The sequence below is a fragment of the Molothrus ater genome, chromosome Z (genome assembly GCF_012460135.2).
Source record: "Molothrus ater isolate BHLD 08-10-18 breed brown headed cowbird chromosome Z, BPBGC_Mater_1.1, whole genome shotgun sequence".
NCBI classification, from domain to species: domain Eukaryota; kingdom Metazoa; phylum Chordata; class Aves; order Passeriformes; family Icteridae; genus Molothrus; species Molothrus ater.
Genome location: NC_050511.2, coordinates 44,245,796 through 44,271,938, shown reverse-complemented (window position 1 = coordinate 44,271,938; position 26,143 = coordinate 44,245,796).

The window sequence follows — 26,143 nt, the reverse complement described above, 5'->3', positions numbered from 1 at the left end:
CTATATGCACATAAATTAAATTAAATAGAGTCCCTAAATCCCTTTCTGACCAGGGCCACGCTTTGAAGTCAGACCTTATAAAACTTTCCCTTTCCTTCAGAAATTTGCTTCTGCAATGATGGGGTCAAATATCTTGCCCATGTGAGCAAGATTTCATCCTACTCAGCTATGGAAATAGTGAGGATCCAATACATTATTTCATTTGAGAGATGCTTTGTTCTTGCTTTAAGTCTGCATATTGCTTAACTGTTGCTTAACTCCAATTAAATTATAAGCTGCCAAAGGCCAGAAAAACCTCTCAGTGTTTCTAATTTCACACTAAATCCTTTGTCCTTTCTTCAGGTTTCCAACAAAAGAACAACATTTTAACAACTTTGCACATGCCAGAGGAGAAAACAAGGATGTGACCAAAATAGATTCCATTCTAAAGGCACTAGCTCCACAGGACAAAGATCAAGCTCCCAAGGATGGATCAGGCTGACACCCATTCATGGGCAAAACATTTCTACGTATTCCAGAAGCCTTCAGCTTAGTTAAAGAATGAAATGACAGGGGGTCTTGAATTTCAAACTCCTTTTGCTCTGAAGAGTAGAGATTGTGCTCCTGCTTCACTGATGAATTTGAAATGATCCTCTGAATATTAGTAACATTCTCTTGTTACTAACACTTGAAAGATATGTGAAATTTGGTATACTGCATTCCTTTCCTTCATCAGGTATCAGTTCATGGTTTCATCAGGAAAGCAGCCCTGCGCAGCTGCATAGAGTTCACTCCTTGAGACTGCCTTGAAGAATACAATATGACTAAAATTCAAGTGAACTGAAAAGAATTATATAGTTTTGGCCTGCATTGCTGAGTATGTGCTAGTAACACTACACAGTGCAGGTGTGAGCAGACAATACACTTCCCTTTCTAAACTAGCCTGCTTAAGAAGTGCTAGTATTATCCCAACAGTGACTATTAGGGTTAGACAAGGGCTAATTAAAAACCTGTGCAGCTGGGTCTCATCAGCATTAATAATTACTTGTATCTGTTTCCACCACCTTTCACCCCCACCTCCATCTTCTTTCCTCCTCTAACAAAAAAAAAAAAAAAGTAATCTCTGTGCATGTATGTAATTACAGGAAACATTATGCATTATTAATGCGGCTGCAGCAGACAGAAAATTCAGGTTTACTGCTTACCAGTGTAGAGGTAAGTTATAGCTACTGACAACCTCAGCTTGCCCATGCATTAGATAATGAGACAGTTTCCAAGAGTTTCAACTGAAGAGGCTAAATAATATCAGCTATTTGGAAAAGCACAGAAGTTGGAAGGCATGATGCATCTGAATCTACCATTGAGATGGACAACAAAGGACAACTGTAAGAGTTAGTCCAGGAAAAATTAAGTTGCAACAATAAGGTTGTGCATTTTCTTTGATCTATGGATGGGATTATGTTCAAAAGCAATTACACAAGCTAGAAGTCTACAGAGGCTGGGCAGAGAGGAAACAGGTACAGATAGTACCCCATGAGATGAAGCACCTCAAATAAAGACCTTTACGATGCCCTTTTCCTACCAAAACAACAGTATTCACAGCGAGCTGGAAAAAGTATGTATATATGTCCTGTGATTTCAAGGAATATGGGACAGGTCAGGCCAGAAGTGCTCATTTCCTGGCACACCAAATAGTGACCTATGATTACAGACATGCACCTCTCAAATTGGTATCTGTACATTAATGCTAAAGAAATGCCTTTCAGATTTCATTTTCTGTTGCTCTGTACAACATATCATGGGGCACAGAACACGGATACAGAGCCAGAGCTCCTGAAATGAAGGCTTAGAACAGCAGAAACATACTTGGTTTCTGCTGTGTGACTTGAACAAGCAATAAAGCTGTGTGACTTGAACAAGCAGTAAAGTTACAGATTAGATACACGGATTAAAATCACAGACACTAATTCAGACCTGCTTCCCCAGCAGGATGCCTTTGTGCAGTTTCAACCTGAGTCACAATTTGTTCTTCCCCTCCTCAAGGGGTTCCTTTCTTTGTACAAAATTTGTAACTGCTCTTGATAAAGTGCCAAAAATATAAAAAGTATAAAAAGGAGCTGTCCTAAAGCTGAAGAGTCAGAAGCTTCTCCCACAGGCTGCTGATGTATCTCACGGATTTAAGGGATCTGACAAAAAAACTCAAGTAGACTCCCTGCCCAATAGGTCAGAGTGGAGGCCTCTGGTCTACATTCAGAACCAAAGGGCTAGCTAGCATGAAATTTGGCACACATACAGTGTTAAAGCTTTGTTATCCCAGATCACTTGTGTGTTACTGAACAAGCGCTGCAAAGGATTGTCATGACACCTACCATTTGGGTTGTAGTCCTGCAGTTAACCCTGCTGTCTGACAGAACCTCCCTAGTGGCTTCAGGCCAAATGTTTATTTTTCCCACAATGGGAACAGTTGGGCATAATGGAGATTAGAGTAAAAAACTCCACAGTCTTGCCTTTGTAGATGACTTTCTCTAGTTTGAGTGGCAACAGTTAACTATGACCTTTCCAGCTACCCACGGCCATTGACTATTTCAGTACTGCAGACAGGCTTTTTAATACCACTGTGGGGAACAGTGCACAGATGACAGAAAAATCCTTTGGTAATTATTTGGGCTAATCCTATTAGGAAAGAAAGGCTTTCAATTGCAAAAGCAACAAAAAAAACCTTCAAGAGAAGGAGCCCACCACTTCAAATTAAATCAACAGGCCCATCCAGTCCAGGATAGCCTGATTATTATCGTACATAAGAAAGGTTGCGTTAACTGAAATGAAAAAAATATTTCACATTATAAGAAGTTTATTTAAAATTTTAAAAATGCATTTGAAATACCTACAAATTCAAGAGACTGCTTCCCTGCTTGTATTTTATTTGCACTTTACTAGTCCACAGTTCTACTTGTATATTTTGCAAGACTTTTACAGAATGGCATAATTTTATAAGGATTTTGTTTAGGCTCCAAATTTATTCTACAAGAGAGGATACAATTTATGTTCCTAAAATTTTCTCTTATTTTAATGCTGTGGTACCATGACAGTGGTAGAATTAACTCCTTCATGTACTCATCAGAAATTCAGCTAGAGTGTTTAAAATGACAGTAACTTGATTTACTGAGCAATAAGAGGAATTATTCTTCTATGGCCACCTGCCAAACAAGCAATCTTTTAATAAGGCATGTGCAGTCACTGCATTTCCTTTATGAGGGAGGAAAAAAAAAAGGAAGCCAGTCAAAAAAAAAAAAAGAAAAAAAAAAGAAAAGAAAAAAAAAGAAAAAAAAATTTCTACTCAGGCACTTAAAATGAACCTTAAGTGCCTAACTTAATAAATTGGCAGATACAACCATGTGGTCTTGGGCATTATCATTTGCTTTCTCATACCTGCAACTGTATGTGTCTCCCCTCCATTCCTTCATTCCTTACCCTAGAGGTTCCTTGATAAACCAGAATCCTGCTCAGATCCTTTTGTGATCATAGACTTCACCCAACGTGTTAATAGAAGCTTTTGGTTGTATTTTAAAATAACCTATCATGGCTACCCTTTTCTCTCCCTTGAGAGTCTTCTTTCTCTCCTGAGATCACACTTTCAACACTGGCACGATAGACTGTTTCAGGAAGAAATTCCACATTCCTCCTGCTGAAGAAGTCTCCAGCTTTGCAGGAAATTATGATACATTTTTTACATCAGAGATGTGAATGTCACTGAAGCTTTTTTGAAGACTTAATGAACAGAGAAGACACATGGTGAACACTCTTACAGAAAAATAGTAGGTGCATTTAGATGATCACAGTTTAATGCTTTGCTTTTCTTTCTTTTTTATTTTTTTTTCCCCTTCCTTACAACTTCGAGGAAGCTCCTCAAAGGCAGGATCTAGGAGATAGACAGACGTGGAGACAACTTCCCATCTCCGTTGTAGTAATCTTAAGCACGCTGGCTGTCTGCCTGGCTTCCCACTCAGCACATGACCATGGAACATCCTTTGGCAATTGTTTGGACTAATACTCACAAGAAATAATTTTAGTTTTGAGGCATCAAAAGTCTTCCTGGGCATCCATTGGGATTTCTGCACATGCATTTCAGAATTCATGGGTTGGTCCCTCAGGAGCCAACTGCTGGTCTGGGATTCCCAGTCTACATTCATACTAGTCCTAAGGTATCTGCCTAAGGCCACTCAGGAAATTTTTCTTCTGACCAGTGTCTTGTTAACATCCAATTCCTAGACAGTCTTTTTTGAGAAGGAAAATATGTCACTGTGACTGTTGTTCCTGTGATAATTTTTTGCATTTGCAGATGTACAACTTCCCTCAAGTTAGAAAAAATCTAAGCAGGAGTGTATATCTGTTAAAACTGGGAAAGAAAGACTGTTTGACCAGCAGCACCAGTTGTGTTTACCCTGAACATGAGTGTGAAAATGCAGGAGAAAGAGGCAGATGCTTTGTGGGACCTCTCTCCATTTATTTAGCAAATATACAAGTAACTGCAAGACTTCTTTACAGCCTTTCACATAATGAAAACACAGCAAAATATTTTTCTAAGTGGAGGGAAATATTTTCATAAGTGGTGAGAGAATGTGAGAATATTTAATAAAAGCTAGGGCCATCTGAAAAGTACATTGCTGCTGTCAGTAATTCATGCATGAGTTATAAAACTCAAGTAACTAATTTTAAGCCTGTCTTCTTTTGTAGAGCTGTCTTTCTAGCTGAGATCAAACACATTGTTTAGTGGATCAATCCCTTTCCCCTTCTCCTTCCCCACAAACAATCCTATTTAAACATCTACAGTTTCTTATAGTAACTTTATGCATTGTGTCTGAAATTGACATGATCATGGAAATTCCCAAAGGAATCTGGAGCACGGCTCATGTTGCTCTTGCCACACAGGAAATGCAACCGTTCTTACTCGTCCTTCCTCTATAATGAAGAGTCAGATTCATTGTCTTGCTGTGCTGAGGAGGAAATTGCTGCATAATCTCCTTTCACAGCTAGACAATCCCCTCTTTCCAAAGCAGGCTAAGCATGCAAATTCTCCAGACATATTTGATGAATTTCTAATTACAGTGGGTGAAATGACAGGGCAAAGGCGAGTGTCAGTGACAGAAGCCTTGTGCTAATGCCCTGCTGAAGACATTGTTTTCCTTGTATATTCACCCACATATTAATTGTGGGTGATACATATTAAGTGTATCTGCCCTGGGACAACTAAACCATAATCAGGTCAAGCTGTGGCCAGTTTTAAGATCAGTTAGAAGCCTTGAAAAGACTGACATAGGGATATTTCTCAACACTTCACAAAGTAAAGTGCAAAATGAAACCCCCCAAGGCTTCCCAGTTTATGATATTACATCACCAGGGTAGTGAAGGGAGTGCTTTCAGACAGGCAGAGTATAGCCTTCCATCTCTTGAGCTAAGAGAAGAACTTTTGTGGACTGTGAGGAGCAGGCCAAATTACGCCTCTGCAGCCTGTCAGGTGATTTTACAGTCCTTTGCAATCAGATTGTCCTGCAGGGGACTAGAGACATTTCTTTTTTCCAGATGGATATAGAAAAGAAAAAAATATCTGCCATCAAGAAGCACTTATTTGCTTATGCCTCATTCAAGTAGAGTTCTTAGGAAAATTCTGAGAAAAGATTTGATAGTTGCATGGAAAATAGGAATATTACTCCTGCACTAACAAAACCAAATGCTTCTTATGCCCAGGCTAGTAAATCTCATGCTGTATCATATATGCCAATAGTTAACCACAGGAGGTTAAGGATGACATTTTCTAGGCAATGAAACAAGTCAACAGTTTTCCACGAGGACTGTTTTTGCACTTGTCTCTCCCTTTTTGACCTTGCTCACAGACAGTGGACAGTAATCAGTAAAGTATTGACATATAAATTGGAGAGGCCAAACAAGGCTACAGAAAGTAATATAATCAAGATTACAGAAGAGACAAGACTCCTCATAAACCTAACTAGAGAAAAATGGGAGTCAGAAAGGTTGAGTTCCCTCTCCTGGTCACAGTGTGGGAGAAAACTCATTTAGCAAAAGAATCATCTTTTTGCTGCGCCTTTCCCTGAGTCCTTGAGGCTTGTCCTTGAGCACCAGTTGCTACCTGTGCCTGAGACAAGAACACAGGGTTTGGTGGGCACTGGGGTTGGTCAGACTGTTTGCTGATGCATGTTTCTGGCTGTTCTGCTTCCCCACCATCTGTGAGTATGGGGTTATGGCAGAAATTCTGCCCAGCATCAAACGCTGCCTTCCAGAACAGGTCAGCTACCCTTTCTTTCTGTGACCAGGTAGAAGAGGTAGAGCACCATGATTGCTTCACATGTGATCAGTTTGACTGGCTGACAGCTGGGGCTTTTGTTCAAGATACTTCAGTTTTGAAAGTTGGCATTGTGCGCGAGATCATGCTCAAATTTATTTGAAACAACTATTTTCTGCAGAGCTACCGAGGGTCAAGACATGATCCTCACTAGGACTGAGGAGTCCTCAAAGATCAGAAAAGCATACAAAGCTCTTTAAAAATTCAGAAGGCCGTTATTAGTCGGTGTTTCTCACAAATGCTGTAATGTACTTTGTCACACTGACAATTTCTTGAGATAATAAAAGGGGATATGCCAATAATATGGCAGTGTCTAAGAAGTCAGTGATGAGATTGAGACAGAGGTTAAGCAGAAATGCCAGCTCATACTACCATGCTTTCCTCTCCTTTCTGCTTATACTATCTTTTCCTGTGATCCACCACCACTTCAATACTAGCATACAGCAGATGAAATCTAGAGCAGAAGGTCAAAGATGTGTTAGCCAATTCTCTGGTTGCTTCCCATTTCAGAGTTGGCTGATGCCATTTCTTCTTCTTATAAGTATTTTTAAATAATTCTTTTCTTCCTTAAGAAATCTCAAAATTTTCAACAATCTCGTGTGAATCATCAGCTCTGCTAATGTGTTTCTACTAAAGTTACTTGTGCCACATTGTGTTCTGAAAATTTGGTGACAATAAAAATATTTGACTCTCTCTTTCTGACTTTCTTTTTCTCCACCCAGAGAAAATTCTTCATCCACTACTTCATGCATGATGCTCTCGGGTTGTTGTGAATGGCAATCTCATATTTTACAAGATATTTACAGATAATAAAAGCTATTCCTCAGGATGAAAGAACATCCACAGGAACAGATTCTTATAAAATTAAAGGAAAGACTCCCTCCTCTGTACACAGCCTTCCTTACTGACCATCTGCTAATAGTGTCCATGTGTGTATGAAATTCATTTGCATATTTAAATTGAAAAGCTCCATTTGCTCAGCCTGCCTATAACTAAGCTTTCTTGCTGGGGTGAATATTAGGTCTCTGATGTATGCATATTATCCAGTGAACATATAATGAGCAAATGCCATCCATATCCAATTATCTAGTTTTACTGCTTATTTTCTACATGTAACTGAAGCAGTAAGTACAGCAGTACATTAGCTCTCCAGGTGTCTATTTAGCTGGAAGAATTAGTAGGGTGCTGGCATTTAGCTCTTGACCTTGGATGTGTAATTCAGTCATGGCGTTGCTGCCAACATGAGAGGTCACTTACAGATTTGATGCAGGACAGAGACATTGTGGGTAAGACACAGAGAATTCTCTCCATCTGGCAAAAACATGCAATTGGTTAAAGTAAACAGTCCCTAACCCATGTCTAATTTCCTCTTGCCAGCCTCCAGGTAGAAATTTCACCAGTGCACGGACCAAAAGTACTGGCTGATTACACATGGGAGAGGATTTCAGACTTGTGTTACCTCCCATGACGCTTGGGATTGATCTGCCACTCAGTGATCACAGCTACGCTGGCATGACTACTAGTCCACCAAAAAAGATACAGAATCTGAATATGTTCACAGCATTCCTTCCCTGGATCTGTCTTAACCTGCTCCCTCCAAAGTGAGAAATATTTAAACGAGTTACAAGGATATACTCTGCAGATGCAGCTTGCCTAGTAGCCAAGAACAGCATCTGATTTAGAGCTCATTACACTAGGGATCTGAAGCACCAGTTCTTCAAGACAGATCGACATGCATTTGAATGAGCTGCATCACTGCTCAAGGCAACTCTTCATCCTTCCTGCAAGATTAGTGTTTAAGATTCTTCTGGCCTCTCACAGTCTCTGAGACAATTGTTATCTTACTGTCTGTCAAGTATTAGTTGCCACTGTGTCAGCTAATGGGTTTTGTGTAGATTATTAAAATATTCAAGAACTATGCATAACCTTGCTAAGCCAAATATTTCCCCAGTGGGAAATGGAAGGAAAGAGCCATTCCAGGGAAATAATAAAAGTCATACTAACAGTATTAAAAGTGCAAGATCCAGTCCTATTTCATCGTGTGCCCTGTGGAATCACTCCATATTTGTATTGTCTTAAATAACATAAAATATTTAGGAATGCAAATTAATCAGTGCAAGTTTTGGACTTTCTTAGAATGGAAAAAGGTGGTGGTGGAGGGGGGGTGGGATCTAATCAGGCAAAAGCACCAGACATTTAAAGCTACTGTTCTCTCAGAACAATAACTAAACTGTTGAACTAATGCCCCATGGCACTGGACGTCAGTGTTTGAAAGCTTACAATAGATTCTTAGCTACAACTGAAAGAACATTCTCAGTTACTATATATAAAAATGTAGACATTTAAAACAAATAAAAGCATCACATGTGGTTAGCTTACTTCTAATTTGAAAAGACTAGAAAAAGCTTTCTGCCACTGACAGTTTGTGCCACAACTGGCACCAGTAGATCCAATGAGTAGGTTTCTACAATGCAAGTAGCTGTGGCTTTCACAGCTGGCTATCTGCCTGCAAAATAGATATTATTAAAAAAAATACCCTAATTTATTTCCCGGAGTATGGCTTATCCTTTTCTTTTAGAAACCAACCATTCCAGTAATACTCCTCATCAACTGTGCTGACATTTTGGAAAGCTCATCTAAATACCTGTCAGACACTTGACTGTGTTATTAAGAGTCATATTTTGGATCATTGTGAATATTACCAGAAAGATATCAGTAATAGAGTTCAGATTCCACTTGATACACCTCAGAAAAATAATCACTGTTTTAAATTCTGAAGGGCTATTACTAGCCCATGTATAAATGGGAAACTTTTAGATAATCTCAATGGCACATGGTATTGGTAAAACTTTAAACTGCAGAGCTGTGTCCAGTCAAATCCTTCCCTATTCAACATCAATTCTGAACACTAAATGCTCTGGAGCAAGGAGCTTTTCTGTGCTGAATAAATGAAACAAAAACAAATGGACAAAGAAAAGAGCCAAATGCTCAGGCTCAGGAGAAGTTGTCTCCTCTGCTGGCTTGGACTGCAGTCCAGTAGGTGGTATCTCACATCTCTGCTCAAGAGCAGTGACCATGATTGCTAAAGTTGGGAGGGCTGGGTGTAATGTCAGGTGCTTTTTGCCCTACAAATACATGGTCATTGGGAAGGTTGGGGTGGGATAGGCAGCCTGACTGCTCAGATGTTCCAACACTGCTCAGCAGGAAAGAAGACAGATCATGCTCTCAGTCTATGGGCGAGCATGGCTAGGCTACATCTACATCACATACCACTTCACTGTGGCTCTGCCCTTCATTAAAAATCGTTTACCTGTGTCTTCTTCCAGTTCTCAGTGTCTATATTGTGGAAAGAGTGAGTCTCAGCCCATCCAAGTGGTGTTTTTGTGGCATTACTATAACTTTATGATTAATTCCCTCTGGCATAGTTAAAGACACCTATGAGTCTTTGGGAGTTGCAATGTCTGTTGGGATGATATGGGAGAACTGCTCAGAGTGAAGGGAGCTGGGCTGGCAGGGTGGTACCCATACTGCCTCCTGGTAAAGGTCTCAGTGCACTCAATCCTTCTTATTGTGCTTAGGTGTCTTGAAAATCAGTAGCTGGCATGGTCCAAAATGACACAAGAGAGCACGGTAATGATGAAATGGGCAAACACTGCTCCAGCACTCCATCTCACTCCTCAGCCTCACTCCACATAGCACCCTAGGTTTAGCCTTTATGATCACCATATATTAGAAATGCCCTATGCTATTTTAGCTTTCAACAGAATTGATAAAGTTTGGAAACTGGAAGGCTAAGAAAAAGTTTCCTTTTTTGCAAAAAGCAGATCCGTGTAGAAGGATAAACTTGGAATTTTTTTATTTACCAAAGGATCTCAGACAGCTGGATACATACTGTGATCAATATAAACTACCTGTAAGGCCTATGAGCTCTGTATATCCATAATGAAGCTGAAAGGACTAGAATGAAGCATAGGCAGCCAGGAAAAGAAAATCTTATGAGGAAATGCAAGAGCCTTTATATACATACATAGTCACTGAAAGAAGATACTGATATCCATCAGACAAGAGTAAAAGGATAATTGCTCTAGGGCACAGCTTTCTTTTCAAAAAAACACAGAGTGGGTGTTTTGTGATACTTGCCAGCTACAGTGGATTCAACTCAAAGTTACTGACTAGCTGGCTACTGCTAAATATTTAGCAAGATGCAAACCTAGAAGGAAGATCACACTGTAAAAGGCTGCTCTTTAATAGCCACAATGACTACAGTGATTCCTTCTCCTTTCTGTACAGGGGGAGAATGTCAAGAACAGCAGAAACCATTAAGAACCTCCGGGAACATTTTGATAATGAAAGTCACGGGAGATACAACTTTCCCATTTTGCAACCAATTAGAAGAGGTTACCAAAAGGCAATTTAGAAGAGACGTGGACATGAAGGATAGGATAATAATTTCTTCCCGAGCGTTTAGCTTGGCTTCCACTGCACTATTACAGCACTGCTAGACAGGAATGTGAAAGAAGACTATTGCTTTTAATTTACCTGTAGAAACTGCTGTAGTCTAAATTGAGTCTCAGCCATGGAGTGTCACTGTGTTTGTGGAGAAGCTAATGAGGGGACACAGTGATGGCTTTTCAAAGCCATGCATCTATGGAAAGTTCACATTTATGTGTTCAATACTCTCCCTATAGCTTTTGAAATACCATTTCTGTGATGCAGCCTACATTTTTTAAGAAGTAAATAGTGATTTATCCAGGTTTTTTTTTTTTAAGTAAATGGAAACATTCAGAGCCATATACTTGACAAGTTATTCTGAAAAGTAACAGCTTACTTTTCTGTTCATCTTTTATCTACCGCTGTGTTTTTCTTTGTTCCCTCTCCCTAGACATCACCATCTGCCTCTGTGGTTGACCAGAACTGCCCGAATTTGAAGCTCATCATGAAAACAAAGCAATAGATCCAGGCTCTTGACTCCCTTGTATTTCATTAAATTTGTGTTTCTACTTCATGACAGACCTCCACTGCCAGTCCATGAACTTGAAACAACCCTTCATGGACCATGCTATGCCTCAGGGTGTCTGTTTACAGCTGAGGCAGCCTAAGATCCCTCCTGGAAGAATGTGGACTAGAAAGCCCAAAACACACCATCTAAGAAAGCCTGCTCTATGTGCCTCCCTGTCAAAGGGAGCCCAGCAAGCTTTCAGGTTTGATAGTATAACTCAAATTTGTTAACTTAAATTCCCTTTGGGATTTTTATCTCTGTTGGACCTTTCCCTCTAAAACTGACACAAGAGAAACTCCACCTCTAAAAACAAGAAAGTGGACCGTCATGTCTTTCTGAGGACAGAAGGGTCTACTGAATAGCACAAAGCAATTTGCATTGCTTGTCTCTCCTGAGGTTAACTCAAGAGAGTGCCTCAGGGTAAACTCTTTGGGGGCAGTACACAGAAGATAAGGAGATGAACAGTATATCTGGACTATAGGAGTAAGTTGGGAACTCCTTATTGTATTAAAATACAAATACTATTTTGTATCCATGCACATGCTCATAATTTTTTGTTGGTTGAGAGTATCCATTGTTCATACTTATTCTGAGCTCTTTGTTTCCCTCATGCCTTCCAACAGAACACTGACAGTCTTGACTACAGCATGGATAACAACATGAAAGAGATGCATGTTTCTGTCAAGGTTACAGATTCCATTTTATTCATAGATCCCTGTCCTACTGGCACGACCACCTGTTGTGTACCTTTACTCAGTGAGAACTACCCTGATGCCTCAGAAGAGGAAAGATTTTGAGAAGGCTGATCCAGTACCACAAAGTATGTTCACAGTTGCTACCCAGAAAGAGTATAAGAGGAACAGGAGGAGGCCAGGAGGAACAGGAGTCCTTGAGTACCTGTTTTTGTCACAGTGACAGTACCTGGGACTTCCTCGGAAGACACAGTGACCAAACAACTGCAATCAAAACACTGACACATCCCTGTGCTACAAGCTTATGTCTTCCAGTATAGCACAGGCTTTGCTGGCAGATCAGGAAGATGCTTATTTTGCTCTCAGGTGGGCAAATAGCATGTGTCATTTCAGCAAAGTATGAAGAAGTCTGAAAGACACAAAGTAATTCTCTCCTAAGAAAGAATCTGCCATGATTTGACTTTGTGAGAAGAACCTCAAGAGAAACCAGGCCTTACTAATAGACTGTTGAAGAAAACTTCCCATATGATTTTCAGGATCTTAGTAAAGAAAGTCCAGACATACTGAGGGTTCCTGAGGAAAGGTAGGGATGAAGCCCACACTCTCCAGCTAAGGCATCCACTGACAATGCGACTTTTGGACAGCTGCCTTGGTGTGAGGGCCTCCCCCACTCCATCATGAACGACGCATACAATCTTTAAAAATCCCTTTGCTGAAAGATGGGAGGAGTTTCTGGAGTTAGGATCTTGGAAAAGAGAGGATCCTCAACATGTTGAAGGCAATGTGATGGGGGCTTGAGAAATTCCTTTAGAAATACTATAGACAACAGAAATCTGTTACTTGTATTCCAACAAAATAGACTGCCACATATTTGATAACTCATTTTATGGTGTAATTCATGACCTTTGGAAAGCACATCTTGAAATAAACAGACATAAACCATTGCATTCACCAGCTGAGTGACAACACAAGCTCTCCTTCAGAGCAAGACTGAGGGACCAAGAATACAACTACAGAAAACCCTGTGAGATTAAGTGGTTTGGGAGAAGGCATTTATTGTCACACCATCTTTAGACTGGGAGTCATACGAAAGATTGAAAGCTGTGTCTCTGGGAGATTTTACCTGTTTCCATGAGTTTGCCTTATCTGTGAAATATAACTATGGGAAGCAGGGTTTGTCATGCCAGACAAAATCATAAAAGTACTGAAGCTACCCCTGCATTGTCCATTGTCACTGGTGCCCACTATGAAGAATGAAACTGGAACATACTCCACACTGTGATAGGTTATAACAAAGGACTGACACTTCATCACCACCGCTGTTTCAATAGGATTTCACCTACTAGGAGGTTTAAACTCATTTTACATTAAATAAGAACTAGTTATCTAGTTCCCTTCCCTTAGTCACTCACCGTGTCCTTAGAACAAAGCAAAGTGTTCTCTCCAGAGACCATTATTAAGAGAAATAAACCCACAGAAAAATGCACAAGGTGGTATTGTGTCTTCCTTTGACCCACTGTCCCACCACGGCTTTCCTGGAGAAGTAGCCTTTTAAACTATGGCACAGATGAATTAAATTCTGATAGCTGAAGATGTCAGATTAAATTTTTACAAGAGCAGGAGCTAGGAGTCCTGCTGATAGCATAACTGCAACCTAAGTAATTGCCTTCCACATCTGAATTCCTTCAGCTGTATAAATTGGTTACAGTATTCTCCTCTTCCCATCCTGCCTCAACTGACTGTACAGTTACTTACTATCTCATAAGAAAAATTCTGTTTTTTCACCCCAAAATAGCTGCATTTCAGAAGTTTCTGAGGTACTACCACTGTATTTAAATTTTATGACAAAGCAGCAAAAGTTTTTAGAGAAGAAGCTGAACATGTTTTAAAGAAGCTGAACATGTGTTCAATGGTTAGGCATTATCTCCCATTTTTTTCTGATCCTTACACTGCGTGGCAGCACTGTCAATCATATTATCGCCTTTGTCTCTCCATTGTAGGGGGAATATTATAAATTAAAATCTGTCAAATTCAGAATAAAACAAACAAAATACAGTAAATGGAATTAATGCAGAAAAAACCAGATATACTATATTTCACTATACTGCAAGATACCTAGTCATCAAGTCATTCTGTATCTTAAAGGAACTGCAATTCACATGGACCTCAGTAAGCAGGAAAGACTTTCCATCTCTGTTTCCTTGATTCCCTAAGTTTTTGCCACACATGAAAGGCAAGTGCACTCCTGTTGGTAGGTAGGTATCTGTGCATGAGCACCATTAAAAAAATAAAATAAAGAAATCTAAACAAACTTCCAAAAATCAGACAGCAGAACAACTTAAATGGTCTGAGGACTTGATACAAATCAAGATTACCCTTTAAAAAATTGCTTGAAATACCAAAAAAATTAGGTCTCTTCAGGTTTGGGTATTCCTAAGGCAGAAGAAAAAGCCACCTAAAACCTGTATCATTTGGGGCCCAAGCACTCTGTCTTCCAGAAGCCCTGGATAACGTTTGTATGAGTTTTAGAAAATTCATGGTTTTTGAAGGTGGACCTCTGTCAGGTATAGAGAGAAGAATTGGGTTCACTTTAGGAGATGAAGGAAAGCATAATTTAGCAAAAACTTAACTTGCTTTTTAAGATTTTAGTACACAAATGATTTATTGGCCAGGCTGTTTGCTTTGTATATGCAAAGATGTTCCTGTTAAAAATATTCTGTAAACCAATGACCCTAGCAACACGCCACAGAAGGTTTTATTGCTCAGCATTGACCATTTTTATCAGTATTGTACTAAAAAAAAGGTGACAGGCAAAAAATCTTTTCAAATTTCCTTTCTATGTGTGTATCTGGTCATAATTTATTATACATATTGGAATCTCTTGCTGCATGACAAGAAGATGAAGTGTTAGGAAAGGGCCTTGCTGCACCAGGCCTGGAGCTTGTAAGTTAATAACTCCAGAGAGGAAGGATGAGCAATCCAAACTGGCAGAATTCTTACCCAAATAATGTTTCTTTTTAAAATTTCTGTGCAGGTTTGAGAGGCCAACAAGAAAGTCTGTAAGAAAACAAGTTTAAATTCATCTATGGGACAGATGATCAGCAATGAGTCTTTCTCTCCAGGAAAAAGCTAAACAAACCATTCTGTATTCCTCTGAAAAAGAAGCCACAGACAAGGTGGGATCAGCCTCCTACCTGTTCTTTATTCATATTCTTGCCTCCAGCTGGGCATCACATCAACCTGCTAGATAGAGGACAGGAGGAGGCACTCTGCAGAGAGTATGTTCCAAGTGATGGAAGGATGATGCTAGCTCACCATCTTGCTCAAACAGACAAATCTGAACTGAGAATCCCTGTATAAGACAATCACATCTGAAACAGGCAGACCGCATGGAATGTCCAGGCTCTTTGCTCGGGGAAGTGTCTCCACAGACATTTCAGGGAGAAGCCCTTAGTAAGTAGCACAAAAAAGTATGAGGGTAATGCTGCAAGGTGCAGCTAAGCAAATGCTTCTATTTGACACATATTCCCATAGACTCTGTGTAATTTCCTCATTTCCTACTCCTATAAATGCTCAGCTTTTGATCCAGTATAGCTCTCAGAGCATGGGTCTCCAGACTGATGTTGCCCATAAACAGTCCTTCTGGCAGCTTTAATACACGGTCTTTCTGAATGTGATGGCAAAATAATGAGTCAAGCCTTTCTCCTTTACTTAAGAATGGAGGTACACACTCTCAAAGTGGACTTGATTTAGAGGAGTGTAGCAATATGTGAACATAAAAGGGATCTTCATGTTTGGGATGTTAGTTGTGGAGGGTCTTACAGAAGTGGGATTTTTTTCTAAACTTCTTCCTCTTTGAATATCTGTCACTGAAACTCTAAAAGAAGCAAAGCATGCCACATGTCTGTTCTCTTGTGAAAGCCTTAGGGGAGAGAACCTACTGAATCACTCTGCTGTTTTCAGGTCTTTCCCAGTGTCTGGCCAACAGTGACAGTGCTGGCATGTTGTATAAACATCTGCTATTGTCTGAGAAGTGGAAGAACACAGTTTATTTTATCTCCTATGGCTGCTACAAGATTGACAGGGACAAGTGTGAAATGGACATGTCACACAGAAATTCAGAGAAGAAAATCCCTAAAGAACTTTAATATAAGTACATGGTCAACTCCCTCATCACTCTGTAGTGTGAGTAGACATTCACATCTGTTAGCAATAAATGTTGGCTCCCTCCTGCTTTTCCTACCCAGCACAGGCAGCAATATCCAATATTGCCCTCTCTCCTCCATTACTTATTTTAGTGACTTGAATGGTACTAACTCCAGTATACATTAATGCTCCTGAGAACAGAACGGCAAGGATCTACTGTTTTAAGCTGCTCCAGAAATTAGTCCTGCCTACTCTGCTGCTAGTCATCAAGGGGAAATAGAGGCCAAAATCCAACTCTTCTCTTGCTGGCAGAAAGCTTCTTAAATAACTCATCAAATTTCTCTAATTCTTTCAACACACACTTAAAAATTATCAGCTGAGATGAAAATCTAGAAAAATACAGAGATATGGCTTTGACCTTTCCTCCTGGTGCTGCTACAGTAGCTATTAAATGTGAGTTAGGGGCATTCATGTATAGTTTGCTGTAAAGCACAGTTTTTAGCAGCCCTGGAGTGGTCAGAGTAGACTAGAACATTGGTCTATCTCACCTGCCATCCTATTAGCAGCTGGTAACACTTACTGGTTTAGGGCAAGATTAATACCCCACCTCCCAATCCCACTGGGTGAGGTGGCCTTCCACACTGCTCAAAACCAGCCTGATAGATGGTAGATTTGGTTCTAGTAAAGAACTGGAAGGCTCTTCCTAAAGGTTCTCAATTGTACAGGATTATGGCTGATCCATAAACCATAATCCCTGGGAAGCATCACTTCAGAGGAAGAAAAGAGTCACTTTCCCTACTGGTACCTCTGCACTTTCCGGTGTGCTCCTGAGAAAAGCAGAGAGATAATCTCTCTTTCCTAGGAAAGAACCATTGCTGGCTCTCTGTCCCAGCTGAGGGAAGACACACTAAATGATGTTGTCACCCTCCTCATCTTCTTCCCAAGGGTAGTGGGGCACAGAAGAAAGAGTGAGAGAACTCTAACAAGCACAGCTGGCATACAGATGATGGGAAATGCACCCAGGTGGGGATGGCTGGACCTGATGGTGCTCCAGCTACTCCATGGCCAGGGGCTGTGGAGGCAGAGGAGACAGTGTCTGAAGCAATACATTGTGTGGGGAGGGCAGGGAAGGGAATTCCAAGTAGGAAACACTGGGGTAGTTTCCTCCTCTTTTGCCCTGCCCAAACCTACATTTGACCTTTCTGAAGGAAGGTGTTTGAGCCTCAATATAGAAAAAGAATATCTCTGAGAGTTCTAATAATATATAACAAATAACAATTTTACTGATGGTTCAGAAATCCCACTCAGTAATTCCTGATTTCTTAATGCACTTTTTTTCCTGAACTAGGAATAATTTAGAGGGTCCTGCCAGCAATAATTTAAACAACTTGCATATACTTACAGGAGGAAGTGTTTGTTCCTTCTGTTGAAGCTTGTATCCTAAGCATGGGTTCTGCAACACACAGAAGTAACAATAAAGTTGTAAGAATACAGCCACAGCTACAGCACTATACTGGAGGAGCCTGAACATCTTCCCCCAGTAGAGATTTCTTTAATTTTTAGTTTTTTTCCTCAGTAGTCAGAAACCCAGCAGAGGAGAGAAAAAAAATGAGATAGCTTGAGAAAGCAAAGAACTTCAAAGTTGGTTCAGCATGTCCTAGGCGCACTGTAAATAATCAATTATAGCAAAAATGCTCCTGGGAGTAAAGGCCGTGAGAAAACTGGCAAAGACAGAGTAAAATTTTCAGCTGTTTCTGACAGACAGCATCAGAGGATAGTGGAAAGCAGTAGGTCTTGAAGCTCCACATACTGATCCAGGAAGCACTAGTTTCTTATCTTCTTCTGACATAACTCCTATTAAACAGTAAGGAATTTCAGTCAATCACAACTATAGTTTAGGACTTCTGTGGCTTGAAAGATAGGAGGTCAATGAGTGTCACCACCTCTGCAGAGAGCTGTAGATGAAAGGGAAAACAGAACACATTCCAGACCAAAATGGGACATGGCACCAGCCCCAAAGTGGTTACAAGAACAGAAAAAGAATGGTAAATAATCTTGTAGGATAATGGAAGGAAATGGACCCCAACATAAATCACACAAAGGAAGCAATCAGAAAAGTTTAGAGAAGAAGCAGGTAGCCTGAATCTAGGTCTGAACTATAGGAACCTGAACCACACAGCAATTAAAAGCCATGTGTTTGGGTGGCTTCATGGGCTTTCACTATCTAGCAAATCATATATAGTGTTATGCACGAATAAAGAATTCAAAAGAAGGCTTGAGAAGTATTATCAGCTGAAAGGAATAATTTGAAGAGAGAATACTTTGCCTAAGGTGACAATGTGATGTGCTGGTGTGGAGTAGAGGTGGCTAACAGCCAGTCTGTGAATTCTAAGGAGCAGGTCAGGCATACTGCATGCTCTGTAGTGAAACATTTAACATTTCATGTCATACAGAAAAGATGAATCTGTTGCCTAACAAAGCCTGGTTTCAGGCAGAAAAAACCCACTCTTAAAAACTAAGACTGCTCTTTAATTCCTCCTATCATCAAAAAGTAACTGTAGCAATTCTTCAAGAGATCTACATCCTGGTGATTTGAACACTAGGATTTCACAATAGTCTATCTTAAAGTAAAGAAACAACACAATAATTAATTATTTTCATTTGAAAGTCCTGGAAAAAAATCAGTGCCCAAAACCCCAGGCACTACTGGTCACCAGGAAACTCATGAAGTGTTAGAGAAAGACATGGTCTGGACTCAGAGTGGGGCTAGAACAGCAGGAAAAACAGCACCTGTCTGGGTTTGGTCTCTGCTCCAGCCACATATCAAAGACCTCTTCAGAGCTCCATGTGGAGGCCTCCACAAGCAGCCACTAAACATACTGCTTTTTGCTGTTCTGGGGACAATACCTTGATGTGCTGCTTGGCATGAAATCTGCCAACGCAGAGATTCATCAGGAATGCAGCCAGCTTTTTGAACATCCCAGCTTCCTCCTCTCCAGCGGCACAATAGCAGTAAAGAGAAGGACAGTACTGTAACAGCAGGCACTTGAAGGGACATAAGCAGGGAAAGAGACCGCTCAAGAACAAGAACTTTAATCCATGGGAAAGGAGGCAGCAAAGTACAGGGACTACATTCTTGCTGCACAAGGGAGAAGGCAAGGCAAGCCCAGCAGAGTCAGTGACCAGCGTGTCACCTTCTTTGAACAAAAAATGGTTCCAATGGTTACAGGACACTTGCTATTAGCTATGTGGTCTCATATATTTCCAGTGAAGCACCAGTGACAGGCCCCACTGAGAACATGAAAGAATATGGGCACAGCCAACGTCTCTTCTGTCAGGCAGCAATGCCAAGATTTCAGAAGTAGGTCGCCACACACACAGATGCATCAAAGAAAAGACTGCAGGCATGCTAAATGCAAAATCTGGCAATCACACTGTTTTCCTTGATCTAGCCTACAAACACTGTCATTTCACACTAAAACCTGTCCCTGCCAGACATAGCTTTCCCAAAAAAGCTAGCAGGACCCCAGCCTCTTTGCCAAGGAGGATATGTGCATCTTGTAAATCCTTGGGTTGCCTGGCTCACACACGTTTATCTACAATTGTCTCAGCCAAAGCCATCAGTAGGGACAAGTGCTTATATTGTGGCCATATATAAAGTAACTCTTAACTGATAAGTAATGAAAGCAGCTTCTCACTGGGGTCAATTCCGGCAGTATTGCTACTCTGTAAGTATGCAATCTGTAACTGCAGGAAGGATGCTGAAAGCAAATTCCATCAGCCTGAAAGGAAACCACCTGGAGAAGGCTCCTAGTATGCCAAGGCAGCTTCAAAAGTGGTTAAATTACTGACAGTGAGTTACCTGTCTACACTCACAGACCCTGCAGAGCTGCCAGGAATTCTATGTAGAGGCACACAGAAAAGTCTAGGCAACAGACTCTCCTAAGGGCACATCAATATACCTATACACTCAGCAAACTCACAAGCAGCTGCTAGGATTTATAGGAGAAGGAGGTAAGAGCTTTTTTAAAACATAGCTCCTAACACCACAAACACCTCTTCAATTGGGCTGCTGTGGCCTGACAACTATAGGCCAGGTTTGTTTCCTCAATACAGCCAGGATAGTGAAAAGTATGCTTAATCCTTCTTCATTCATTTCTTGGTCCCTGAAGTAGCTCAAGGTGCAAGGTGATATGCAGAAAGAGAGCTGCTGATGTAGAAGAATTGTTCTCTGTTAAGGAGCTGTTTCAGAGCTGTAGAAACAATTTCAAGAGGAAATGAAAAGAAAGAGACAGAAAGACTGTTAATTCAACTTACGTGAAGAAGTTTTTGTCACTTCTGTTGATACTGGTATCTTGCTGGTACTCTCTGGAAAACACAAGAGGCAACAAGAAGTTATAATATGGTGTCAAATGATCCTCAAGCAGCATTCAGCTCCAGAATGCACAAGGTAAAGAAGAAAAAGGTGTTCAAAGAAGGAAGCTTAAATTTTGCTCCAGTGGGCAGAGGCTTCAATCAGATATCAGCTTGCCGAAGTTTCTTTTCAGGAAAAAAACCAAAAAATGATGGTGCCTACTAGCAAAACTGAAAAAAAAAGCCTGCTCCTGAAAGCAGCCAGTTGTTCAATATCTCATTTTCCTCTGGAAATAACTGATCAGTGGCAACAGGAGAAATCATCCAGATGGCTCTGTTTCTGGAAGACGTCAGTGTGAGTATTCACTCCTTATGCTTCTAGGCAGTTAAATTTTGCAAAGACATGTCTCTGTTCATTTCACTTGAATTGCTGGTAAGTACATCCAATAGTGTCACTTGCTGCTTCAGGGAAATCTTCTGAGCCACACATGCAAACCCCGTCCCTCATGGACTGCTGGGGGTCTGTGATAGAAATCAAACAGTTGTTTTGCTGAAGAGATGGGAAAAGTTTTGCTTCCATACTGGTCCTCTGTATATGTCCATACACTGTTGCTACTTACATACTGGCACGGACTGCTTACACTCACTGGTTGAACCAGCTGATGGCTAAGGGGGATGATGTTGCCATATTGAGATCCTTGCTAATGAAAAACGCGCAGATGGGAGAATGCAGAATGTAGAAAGCCTTTGTTTAGGTTTCACAGACTTGCACAGAGATCTTTTTCCAATGACAGTATTGATTTGCGAGTGCTCTGCTGTCCCCACAAGCCACAACTGCAATTTTTTAGGTGTGAACAAATCACTCTTCAGCTGTATTCATCAACAGTCTTGGACTTTCCCAAGTTCTGAAAACCCATTTCAGACATTAAGTGGTGCAGTTCAATCCAGCTGCACGAGTTTCAGCTCTACAGCTGGAGAAAGGCCCTGAATGCCAAGAGAAAAGTCTTGCCCTGAAACCTCAAGGCACACCAAGAATCCCCAAGTAGGTCAAACACACAGAATTTAAAAAATATAAGATATTTAGGAAAGAGAAACTCCAGAATGTTTTTATTCTGTTTTGTGAATCTGGATTCCAATGGTTCTCCGCTCATTGTCTCCAGAGTTCACAGAAACTTGACCAGAGACAAAACTAGTCCAAATGCCTTCCCTTCAACTTCCCTCTTGTTAAACTTTAATATTGGCTCTACATTTTAACTTCTTACTTGCTTGCTCTTCTTTTGTATTTTTTTTTCCATTTTGGTACAGCTTTCTTTGGCAAATGTACTATTTGCCTAGTTAGTACATCCCAGTTTCATCTCACTAATGGGAGAGAACATGTTATGCAGCATTTCCTTGGCAGCCAGCGATGCATGGCACGCAGTGTGTATCATAATTAAAATTTTTAAGATCAAAACCTTTGCATTAGGTCTTGGAACACAGTGGCCTGTAGCCAGGCAGCTTTCAGGACCATTTTTTGGGTATAGCGGCAATTTCTCTATTGTGCAGCTGGGTCGTCTGAGCAATTAACCTTTCTTAGTCACGTCAGGAGATGGAACAGGTCTGACAGCTGCATAGCTCAGCATCTGGCACTACTGGAGCAAACTTTTCTTTCACCATTAAAGCAACCATGTTCCATTTAGTGCCTGTGCTGAGCTTGATGAAGCATTTCTTACTGGCACCTCCCCAGCCCAGCTGTGTTAGTACAAACGCTGATGGGAAGCTGCCAGTGGAAAAAAAAACACAGCCAGAGCCTCCTACACCTGAAATGTGCTGAGAAATACATTTGGAAAACATGTGGCAAAGTCACACTTTACCAAGCCCCACTAATAACATTCATGTTAGCAACACTAACAGTGGATGCTAAAATTTGGAAGACACAGCACTTGTGCGTATTGCTTACTGCACACAGTACACCACAACCATAAGAAAGATGTTTTACAGTGCCTGGGAAGGCTAGCACAGATCTGCATGGCAAGCTGTCTGAACACAAGAAGCAAACAAAAAAGAGCCTTCTCATAGCAGGCCATCAGTACTTGCCTGAGGTGAAAGAGCTGGGACCATTTTTCAATCATAATACTTTTACTGCTGCAGTCTGCTAGGGTATGGAGATGGCAGCCTGTAGCCCTGTCTTCATCATCATATTTAAGTTCCCAGGAGGAGCAGCTACCTCATTACAACCAGTTCTGTCTCCTGGCACTTAGGAATACTAAGTCTTGGTGAAGTGCTGTTTCCTGAAACTGTATGCTTGTGCAGGGGCTAACTTATATAAAAATAAGGAAGGATCCATGAGAGATCCTTGTTTGGGGATGTTGTAAATAGCAGGCCTCTGCAGCTTCTCAGTCCTATTTCCTTAGTACTCAGGCCAGCATCTTCTGCTGTTTAGCCTGACATAACAGGGAAGAACTCCAACTCACACAAGACTCCCAGTAACCCCATGGACTTGATATGTTGATCCATCCTTCCAGATAGGGAACTTTAATTGGGCTGCTGAGAGTACTTGTTGCATGGGCAACAAGCTCTGCTGTATGGCTGTCAGGCAGGAGGTCCTTCTCCTCCTCAGCCAAAACCTTTTCTCCAGGATAACCAAATATTTAAAGCCTTACAGCTGCTGTTGTGAACAGCTCTTTGCATGCTCTCACAGCTTTTTTGCCCCCAGTTAGTTTGTCAGAGGCCTAATGCAAAAAAGGCTGCTTGAGCAAGCTGAAGGAATTTTGGTTGAGCTCACAGGTTTTAGTTCAGCACTTGCAGGTCACTCTGAGAACCCTGACAGGAACAACAACCTGGGCTCTGAAAAGAATTCAGACACCAAAGGTCATTAGAGCTGCAAACAAGCTTTCTGTCATCCTGAGGTGTACTTTGTGGAAATGATGTAAGTTTTAAGTCTTTTGAATTGTTTGTGTTGTTAGGGTGATACCATCTGAATTATACAAACAATGACACAAACTAACATACACCTTGAGGAAAGGGGAGCACATTCTCCATCTCTGTCACTTGGTCTATAGATGCCAGAGCAGAGAGTAGTTGTGTAGAAGGCTGGTAAGGCTGTAGTCAGGGGCCTCAGAGTATGCAGGCATATGTGGTAAAAGACACAGGGTGATCCAGTGGCTAAACTAACTTTTAGGTTCTAAAAACTACCATACTTTTCCCCTTTTTCCTCCAAGAAACTACTGACCAGAGTCAGATTAAAAGAACATTGCCCTCAGTCCAAGTATGTCAAATTGCAAGGAAAGGTTCAAGACTACTCTTAGGGGAGTTGCAATACCAAATTGAGTAATGGCCACATTTCTTTCTAAGACCAAATCAGTGGTCTAAGCATGCTGATTTGCTCCAGGTGAGAATCTGACTCATTATGCCAGCCAGTCAAAAGCAAACTATGTCCCAGATTGCCTGCAATTATGCTAGAGAGAAGAGGTACCCTGATCTATTTTAATCAAGTCTTGGACAGAAGAAGGGACTTCTTCTGCACTTGAAGTATTTCACAGTTTGTCACATGCTCCATGGGTACTAGATATAAGTACTATGTTTTTACTTACTTATTTCTCAGTCATCTTCTTGAAGCTAAGCTACTGTCTGTCTTCAGAAGAGGAAGAGCAAACTAAAATTGAATGAATTATGAGTGTCAGATTCTTGTTGATTATTGTATGACTTGGAGCTGTTACTACTACTGCAAGTCCTATGGATGCAAAACCAAAAGCCTGCATAGGCCACTGTGTAGCTAATGAATTTACCAAGGTTCACCTCTGCCTACAATTGAGATACATTAACAGATCACCTCAGTGATCTGTTCTTCTAGCACCCATCAATTCACTCAGAATTGCCCCAGCCACTCACAATGATGAGTCAAACTACATCAACTCACTTCCCAACAGACAGCAAGGATTAGTGCTCACCCAAAACCCAGCACACAGCCCAGCAGAACCAGCACTGCAGACTTCTGGCTTTTGAAATATCTCTGCATGAATACACCCTTTTGCACCCTGAAACATGCTGGGCACAGAAAACATCCTCAGAGAGCCAAAGAATCAGGCCAACAGGTTTTAATGGAAAAGACTGACACCACGCGCAGATAGAGCATGCTTGACTCTTTATCAAAAAGATATCACTTAGCTAGTTGCCTAAATACAGGGTTTTGTGAATAAGTTGAAAGCTTTGGGTGTGCTGTGAAGTATTCTGTCAGTGTTATTCATCAAGCATAATAAGGTCCTATGCTGATGAGAAAATCCCTGAAAAATTCACCGCAGAATTTCGCCTGGGTAAAGTAAGAAATGAGGATGCACAAAAAAAGCAGTTACTATTGCATTAGCAAACTTGTGTACTATTTATACACCACCAGGAGAACTTCATGCCTCTCTTCTGACCTCAATTACAATCTTAGGTGAGCATATGTATGAGTGAATGAAATAAGAAGGCAGCTCATATCCTGTGGCAAGTTACACTCATTATAAATTTAAAAGAGAATAGCCCCTATCACTTGCTATTAAGTCTGGTAAAAATTGTGTTTGTCTAGCTATTTTTATATTTGTTAAATTTTTAATCCACACACATGGCTCTATATACAAAGATTAATATATCTTTCAGTAAAACTGGGGAAATTTAGAAGTTTGTGGAGGTTAAAACTGTTTGTGTGGGATGTATGTTCATGTTTATGTGTAGCAAAAACTTGCACAAAAGCAAATTTGGCATTTTTAAATTACAACAATGTTTATAATAGTAAGAAAGAAAGGAGTTACTATTGCATTGAATATTACTGTTTTAGACAGAAAAGTTTACCTGGGGAATGAGATCAGGAAAAAAAAAAGGTGTTTGCTCACTGAAAACAACAAAAAATATTTTACAGCTGTTTTATTGAGAAATAACTAATTTATCTATGCTTGGAGCAGAGAATTGAAATCAGCATCCTTGGTGGTAGAAAATGTATGGCTTTTTGTATTCTTGGGGAGAAAACACCAACACATTTGCCTTGTTCTTCCTATGTTTTTTCCTAATGTCCACTGGTAGGTGATATTAGAGACAAGGCCTTTGGTCTGGCTCTGGGGTTCTCTTTCATGGCATACACCAGTAAAGAAAATTTCAACTAAAATACTCCTAGTTTGACAAATTCTAGGGAATTTAAATGCAGATTTTTTTTAGATACTGAAAAACACTAACCTTACGGAGGAAATAAAAATAACCCCATTCCCAGAAAGCCCATTATCTTGCCTACCCTCACTCTTAAAGTAACCAGCACAAAGGGAAAGGAAGACCTAGTTTGCAGACAGCAAGGCATACATAACAAATATGACCAGGTGAGGTCACTAAATTAAAGGTTATAACTTAAGTTATGGTTCACACAGCAGGACAGACCAGTATCACCATAAGAAAGTCAGGCCCTCTGGCGCATTTTTCTTTATCTCACTGTAACCCTACCTGCTGGAGTTAGAAGAAAGCAATCTCTGCTCACTTTGAGAGACTCAGCCTTCTCAGATACCTACAGTTTAGTTTTCTACAGGGACTCCTGGAGTACACTGGACCCCAAGAGCTCCCCCAAAGGCCCACTAACAGGTAATAACAAGTAAGAGTTAAATATGCTGGATTTTT